This window comes from Gossypium hirsutum, chromosome D08 (assembly GCF_007990345.1).
Source record: "Gossypium hirsutum isolate 1008001.06 chromosome D08, Gossypium_hirsutum_v2.1, whole genome shotgun sequence".
Lineage (NCBI taxonomy): Eukaryota > Viridiplantae > Streptophyta > Magnoliopsida > Malvales > Malvaceae > Gossypium > Gossypium hirsutum.
Genome location: NC_053444.1, coordinates 22,790,225 through 22,798,847, shown reverse-complemented (window position 1 = coordinate 22,798,847; position 8,623 = coordinate 22,790,225). Strand labels below are relative to the sequence as shown.

The 8,623-nt window shown below is 32.3% G+C and overlaps 1 long non-coding RNA gene across 1 annotated transcript; it reads left to right on the top strand.

Annotated features, from left to right (window-relative positions):
• Nucleotides 1-1,908: 1,908 nt before the first annotated feature.
• On the top strand, nucleotides 1,909-5,445 carry LOC107918107 (uncharacterized). Its single transcript, XR_001689920.2, has 4 exons — nucleotides 1,909-2,527; nucleotides 2,606-2,736; nucleotides 2,841-4,246; nucleotides 5,077-5,445. It is a non-coding gene; the product is annotated as an uncharacterized lncRNA (long non-coding RNA).
• The last annotated feature ends 3,178 nt before the right edge of the window (nucleotides 5,446-8,623 follow it).

Below are 8,623 nucleotides of genomic sequence, written 5' to 3'. Positions count from 1 at the left end.
CTAAATATTTTTACCCATAATTAATTTATAAATCTATTAACAAAATCCAATTAATTAATATTAATTTAAATTAAGAACGCCTATCTATTCCATAAAAAATACCTACATATTCCTAAATTTAGTGCAAAACTATGAGTTAGTGTGATCCAATTGTAAAATTATAAAAAAGTTTATTCTTTTTAAAAAGTAACAAATATTTTTTGAGAGTATTTTGTATAATGAAAATTATAAAATTTAAATTCAAGATATTATAATTCTTACTCTACCGACTTTATCATTTTGACCAAATTTATATTTACTTTTTATATCAATTTTTTTATATAAGCTTTTTACTTACATATGTTGTAACCTAGTATTATTAAAAGAAAAATCAACATTAATTTCTTTTTTTTTGACTGAAATTATTGATTTTTTAAGTTTACATGTAAATATTAATTCAAATTAATTATATATGAAAATAATTTTTATATAATTAATTTTTTAAAATCATAAAATATTAAATGTGACAGGTGAAATTTAAAAGTACCCATGTGTCAAAAAAATATTCTATCCAGGTTTTGAATTTAATATATATTACTGAGTTAAATTAAAAAAAATTGATTGAGTTTATAACACCCATCAATTAATTCTAACTTGATCATTAAGTTACTAAAAACCCTTTATTTTAATAAAGTAATATATTTTTTTTAAACAATTTTATCTTTTCATATAAAAAATCTAGAAAAATAATTACACACAATAAAATTCAAACCTAAAACATATCATTAATATCATAATTTTACTATTTCAACCAAAATCATATTTGATTTTTATCTCAATTTTAAAAAAATTGTTAAATAAAGTTTCGCTCAAGAGTCATAATTTAATATATATATATATATATATATAGTGCAACATCTAAAAATCATGAATGAAATTGAAGCATTGATAAAACGTTATGGATGATTCATAGATTTTACCCTGCTAAAGAAACTTTATTGAAAACTCAACATCAGCAATCATTTTTAAAGATTTTAAATAAGGATTTTTAATGTATTTGACGATCAAAAGGAAAAACAATTGTGATTTTGTGAAAAGATTTTATTCGCAATTAATTAAAATATTTTTATACCCTATTAAACAAATCAATTAATTGATTATTATTGATTCAATTCCATAAGTTCAAATTTTACACTCAACATCTATACCTTATAACAATTTGGCCTTTATTCACTTTTTCGTTAAATTTTACTTTTAAACTTTTAAAAAGAGTTAAATTTGACTATAACCTTTTAAAACTATTGATTTGTTATTTTTACCTAAAATGCTAATTAAAACATTAAATTATTAAACATTGCGGCTCATATGATAATTTATGGATACTTCATGCTAATTTTTTTGAATTTTTGAATATTTTTATAATTTTAAAATTATTCATTAACATGACATAAAAAGTATGAAGTATACGTAGAATCTCACGCGGGTTGCCATGTTGTTAAAAACTTAATGTTTTAGTTAGCATTTCCTTTAATAAAAAGTAATTTAATTCTTTTTAAAAATTTAATGATAAAATTAAGCTCAAGAAAAGAATAGAGCCAAATTGACAAAAAAAAAATTATATATATATATTAAGAATCAAATTCATTCAATTTAAAAATACCTACATATTCCCAAATTTGGTGCAAATATTATTAAATGAAGTTTTTAATGAAGAATATCAATTTTTTCTTTTGAGAAAAACCGGGCTTTTATTAAAACAAAACACAAAAGAAAACAACAAAAATGTCCTAAAGCCCAAAGCCAAAGAAAAGAGCCCAAGCCCAAACAGAGTCAAATGAAGTCCAGAAAAGAACAAAACAAACAGGAAACTAAAAAACAAAACAAAAACCTAAATAGTGCAAGCAACTCCCAAACGCAACAAAACAAGAACACAAGGAGCTGAAACAGAAACCCTTTGGAACTTGAACCAAAGAGACGTTGCCGAAACCAAACAAACACCGAAGATGGTCGCCAGAGACGATCGTAGAGGCACCACGGAGCTAAACCAGAGGAACCGAAGCACACAAAGATCTGGAAGAAGACCTAACCGACCAAGAAAGCACCGACGGATATCAAGAAACCACCATGCCCCCGACCCACACCCGAGAAAACCAGATCTTTACCAACGCAAATCAAGCAGCAAACGGTCCGACAAAAGAGCCCGACTCCCTAGCAAATGCGTCGTGACGATCCCTTTCCACGACCTGTAGAGCAAAGTCAGGGACTCCGCTCCTCTCAAAACTACGTCCCCCACCCCTAGAGGCCCTCAGTAGCCAACAGGTGGGCCACGGAATTTCCTCCACGGTAACATGCATGAAACGACAATAGTAGAAGCATCTGACCAAAGCCTTGATATCCCGAATGTATGGCCCAATAACCGACGCATCATGGATAGCTAATCTTTCGAATGACAATAAGGGAATCACCTTCAAAGATTGCTTCCTGTAAGCCCAAATCAATCCCCAAACAAATAGCATGGTAGCAGGCCAAAGCTTCAGCGACGAAAGCGGTAGGAATGTGCGAGTTAATTATTGATGCGTAGCCAAGTACAAAACCAAGGTAATATCTAACAACAATTCCTACACAGGACCGCAACATGGGCGCATGGAAAGCAGCATCAAAGTTTAGTTTAAAACAAGGTCGTTCAGGAGGCCGCCAACGCTCAGAACCAATCGGACGCCCAGGCAACTTCACTTGCACTGCGTCAAGCTCCAGCAGGTAAGATCGCACCCTACAGACAATGTCCTGAATCTGAACAATTTTATTTTCATGCACTAGGCGATTTCTAGCATACCATATTAACCACAAAGCACGCACCACAGGTCTAGAAACCGAACTATCATGCACAGTAAAAACATTAAACAGCCAGTCCTAAAAAGACATTGACTAATGCTCGTGGCCATGTGACATGCAACTCTGCCCAAACACTCGATGTCGAGATGCAGTCTCAGAAAACAAGTTCCACAGTTTCAGGCGCTGCCAAACAATGAGAACACAGTGGGGATGCGCGAATCCGCTGATTGTAAAGATTGTAATAGTTAGGAATAAAGTTATTGAAAATGCGCCAAGTTGTAATTTTGATTTTTTTCTGGAAGTTGCATTTTCCATAGTCTGCTGTAAATATGTTGGTAAGGGTCTATATTGTAACACCTCAAAGTAGGGCGTGGGAGTTTTAGGGTTATTTTAAGAATTTTGGCCTATATGAGCTCAGAATTTCGTAAATTTGGTACTCAATAATGCTTTCGACAATGATTTTCATAAAGATAAGTCAATTTTCGGAAATGAGTATTAAATGTTTTTAATTTTAAAAAATGGATTGACTTGTAAAAAGGTCAAAGTTATGAGTCTTTATGAAGAATTAAACCAATTTTTCAAAAAAATCAACCTAAAACCCCCTTCCTAGCTTGTTTCACGGAAAAAGCTTTGCTCTATTCTTGCTTGTGCTGTTTTCGCTCTCTCAAGCTCTCTTCATTAATTTTGGTTGCTAATTCTTCTCCCTTTTGATTTCTGTCAACTCTCAAACCATTTAGCTTCAAAATATTTCAAGAAAACACCAAAAAATCTCACCAATTTTATCGTCTTCCTTGAGTGTGGGTTTCTCTAATTTGTGTCAAAAATTCCGTTTTTCTTCCATCAGATGTAACCAATTGTTTTTCTATTAAATGTTATCTAGTTTTTTAAACTGAATTTTTAGCCATTAAAATACATGTTTTAGGTAAAAGCCAAAAATCAGGTCTTTAATGGTGAATTTCGAGTTTGTGGGTAAAAACTTGGTTTTAAAATGTTTTTCAATTAGTTTTAACCTAATTAGAAGCTTTCTAAAGTAACCTTGAAGTTTCGTCAAGGATTTTTGAAGTTTTAATGAATTTCTGTTGTAATGGCCAAAACTTGTCGAAAAATTTTGATACCTTAAAACGCGTAGTTTTGTAAAGTTTAAAGGTTAGGAATTAGTTGTAAATGAATATATAGATGAATGGAATTTGTTTCATGCGAAGAGATTAAGCGTAGACTGAGTTATTCGAATTTTAAGTTTGTTGTGCTAAAGGTGTTGGTTAGAGAAGAATGTAGGTTAGGCCTGTGTTTGTGCCTGTTTGAGGTGAGTTACTGACTGAATATGTTGGTTTGTCTTATTGAAATGACAGAGTCAATAGGACCTTTAACGAGGAAAGATAACGGCAAAGTGAAGCTTGTCTAAGCTTTCAGTTTTTCGGCAAAAGCAAATATTTTGGTGAGTGTTTTGGAATAGATGCTTGTAAGCAATTTGTTGTGTATTTGAGAATTTAGAGGTAGTCTAAACCCTTCCCTAAATTCCGATTGTAAGTGTTCTTTTACCTATGCTAAATGTGTGATAAATATGTTTGTGAATTGTGATAAAAAGGATTATGATGTGATGAAATGTGAACATGTTGGGATGACTGTTATGACAGTAAATATGAGGCTATATTATTCATGCCATGTGACAGTGTGTATAATGTGCTAATGATATGATTATGTGGATAATCAGTACGTAATATTTGATGCCATTATGAATATTTTGGCTTTGTAATTTAATGAAACTATTTGGATATAGTTGGCCTGCCATAGGATTGTGAGTACTCACTTATTTGTGATTGTGATATATGGGGTGCTGAAGCCTAGGGACAGTTTTGGAGAAATAAAGGAGTATGAGCCAAGCTTCATTCACTGGGATATGTATGTGTGATGTGTTAGAGATCCATGTATTCGATGTGTGGTGATAGAGTCCACTTTATATTTTATAAACTCAAGAGCCAAATTGTCATACTCTATAACTAATGTGACTAAATGTAATCATATGTGCTTATATGTGATTGATGTGTGTCGGAAAATTGATATATGTATGCCTAAACGTTCGTATAAATAAGATGTAAAAGAATGCATGGAATATGACTAAATATGTAAATCATGCCACTTAGTTAATGATGTTTTGGGATTAATCTGTATGTTGTTTGATTGTTGCATGATGACTTGTTTGGTAATGGTTGTTCTAGGTATTAACTGAGCTTGTTAAACTCACTGACTCCATTTTATCCTTTTCAGAGTAGTTGCATTCTTGGTGTGAGAGGTGTGGCAGTCGAGGATTGATCCAAGCCATTCTTTACTCTTTACAGTAGGTGTTTTGCTTATTTTAGTTCTAGAGAATAAAAAGGTAAAGTGGTAGACATTTATATCAGTTTATTTATACGTATTAAGGATTATTTGTATATTGCGTATGTTTGGGAAGCTTGTGAACTTGGACATGGTGTTTGGTTTATTGTTTAGACATTTTTATGCATATGTGACTAGGTAAATGAAGCACGATGTTTAGGGACTAAGTTTGAATGATTTAAATGCTCTTATATGCTGAATTTTTGTAACTAGAAGCAGAGGTATCGATACTAATGCTTTTAGAATGATACCTATGTATTTTCAAAAGTGCAGAGAGTCAGAATATCAATTTGGTATCGATACCTTGGCTTGAGTATAGATTCTCGTAGTGTAATTATCGATACCTTCCGAAGTTACCGATATTTTTTTATATTTTGAAATTTTCCAAAAATTAGAATGCTAGTTTGGTATTGATTTTCTAGGTGGTATTGATACCATAGAGGTAGTATCGATACCTACGTAACATTTTTGAGAAAATTTGCTAAGTGGTCCCAATGCTCGGGATATATACATTCTATGTTTGTTTGTCGTATGTTAGTATGATTAAACGCTAAACTAAGCTTGCATGACTTAATATTCTCATAAATGTTAGAATAATTAAAGTAAAATGAAACTGCATGTATTTCAACTCTGATAATTACAATGAAATTGACATGAGACAGTGGTGTGACATCTCGAAATTCGGTCTGGTATCCGAGCCGGGTATGGGGTGTTATATGTATGCCCAGTAGTGTCTAATGTAGTAAGGAGTCGGTACCCACTACGCACAAAATAGTCCCCCGAAGGCTCAGACCTTCACACCACAGAGTCAGCATGGGCAACCCGAGAAAGTGGTATACACAACACTCGATCTGCCATGTCTGGGCTTAACTTAGAGGTAAGCAGGTGTGTATCCCATTGTCGAATAGTCGAATTGATGAATTTTAAAACAAATAGGACCGAGGAACTAACTCCCATACGGTTTAAATGTCGACCAATTAAATTAGGGATCCACACATCATCCCAGACTCGAATACTAGCACCATCTCCCACACGCCAACCAAAACCCAGATGCAACAACCCTTTCGTGGCCCAAATGCTTTTCCAAAGGTAAAAAAGGTAAGTTCCAAGCAGTGCATGTAGAAAATCACAATTGGGATAATATTTTGCCTTTAGAACTTGGCCAACAATGAGGTAGGAAGTTTTCCAAAGAACGAAAATGCAATCCACCTTTCAATTTATGTTAGCACAACTTGGACCAAGTACACCAAGATATCCTTTTGCGTCCCCTAGTACGTTTCCACCAAAATCTATTAATAATATTTTTCATATCAGAGCAAAGAGAACTCGATATTAAAAAACAAGACATGGCAAATGTAGGAATAGATTATAGCACACTTTTAATGAAATCTTCCTTCCCACCTTGAGAAATAAGCCGAATACACCAACTCTTAATCTGGGATTGTATACGATCTTTCAAAACTTGAAAAGTCCTCTTCCTATTATGACCCACCATATTAGGGAGCCCCAAATAACACTCTAGTTTTATAGAGATTCGAACCCCTAAACAAGTGGCCACTAATTCCATAGTAGACTCATCAACATTGGAACTGAATAGGATAGATGACTTATCAAAATTGACACACTGCCTTGAACACAGTTCATACTCCACCAAAATCTATTTTAGAATTTGAGCCCCACTAATCGTGGCCTCTCCAAAGAGGACACAATCATCCACAAACAATAGATGTGATACTTGAGGTCCATGTCAACTAATTTTTTCCCCATGGACCAAATTATCCCCAATCACCTGGCGTATCAAAGAAGACAATCCCTCACAACAAATAAGAAAGAGATATGAGCTGAGGGGATCACCCTGTCTAAGTTCTCGCCTTGGGGGAAAGTGCGGCCCACCTCACCATTTAAAACAATAGGGAACATAACAGAGCGAACATAATGAAGAAGCATATCCACCCAACGTCTAGAAAACCCCATTCGCACCATCATAAGTTCCAAAAAATCCCACACGATTCTATTGTAAGCCTTACTCATATGTAACTTAAAAGCAAAGTGCCCCTTTTTGCCTCTCCTCTTACGGCGGAAAGAATTAACAATCTCATAAGCCGGTATAATGTTGTCTGTAATCAAATGACCCGGAACAAAGGCACTATGAGCCTCATCCATACACAGAGATGCAAGACTGCTTGAAACCGGTCAATTAGCACCTTAGAAATGAGCTTATACAGAACCGCTCATAAGCTGATAGGACGAAACTGTTGCATGCGAGTGGGATTGTTAACCTTAGGAAGAATATCAATATTGGTTTCCATCTTTTTGACCGAAAATATTAATTTCTTAAATATATATGGGAGGGATCCACTTAGACTAGTGTAAAAACTTAAGGAATTTTATATCTTTTCATAAATTTTTGTACAACTAATATTTTAAAAATTCAACTATCATATTTCATGTTCCATTAGTTCCATTCATGTAGATTATGCATGTCAAGTTTGTCATAAATTAAAATTTCAAAACTATTCATTTTATTTAAAAAAAACTTTTAATTGTTAAATATGTATTAATGTAAACAATATTTTAGATTGATATGATAGAGATGTCGAATCGATTAAAAAATTTACATGCATGATAAGTAGAAATATATTGAATAATTCAACAGTTGGATTCTTAAATTATTAATTATATGGTGAAAACTTAAGTGGTTTTACACCATTCCATAACATTTTATACGATTAATTTGTTAACAACCTAATTGTCATATTTTCATGTTTCATTCGTATAAATCATGCATGTCAAGTTTGGCATAAATTAAAATTTTTTTAACTATTCGTTTTATGTAATAAAAAAAACTTTCAACCGTTAAATATATATTAATATAGACAATATTTTAAAACGATATGATAGAGATATCGGATCGATTCAAAATTTTACATGCACGACAAATACAAATATATTGATAAATTCAACAAATAGATTGTTAAAAAATTAATCATATAAAAAGTTACAGAATGGTGTAGAACTTAAGTAGTTTTACACCGGTGTAAGTGAATCCCTCCCCAGATGTATATATATTCTAGTTTTAAAAAATAATAGTCATGTTTATATTACAATTTTTTTTTGACACATGACACTTTCTATTTGAAGCGCTTATTTACAAATTGGGTAAAATTACTCTTGTATTCTTTATCTTTTAATTTTTTTAAGTATATTTTATACGTTTGTTAAAATTTTCCTTCATAAATTTTCTATATGTTAAATATAAAGTTGCTTTTAAATAAATTTATCTCTTTATTTAACGATTTCATTTAATTGAGTTAACTTTTAATATTTTATTAAAATAGTTTAAGGGTGTAAAAATTCCTCAAACTTTTTCAAAAAAAAAGCAATTACGCTGTAACACTCCCAACCCGTATCCCTTGCCAAAATCGAGTTACGGAGCATT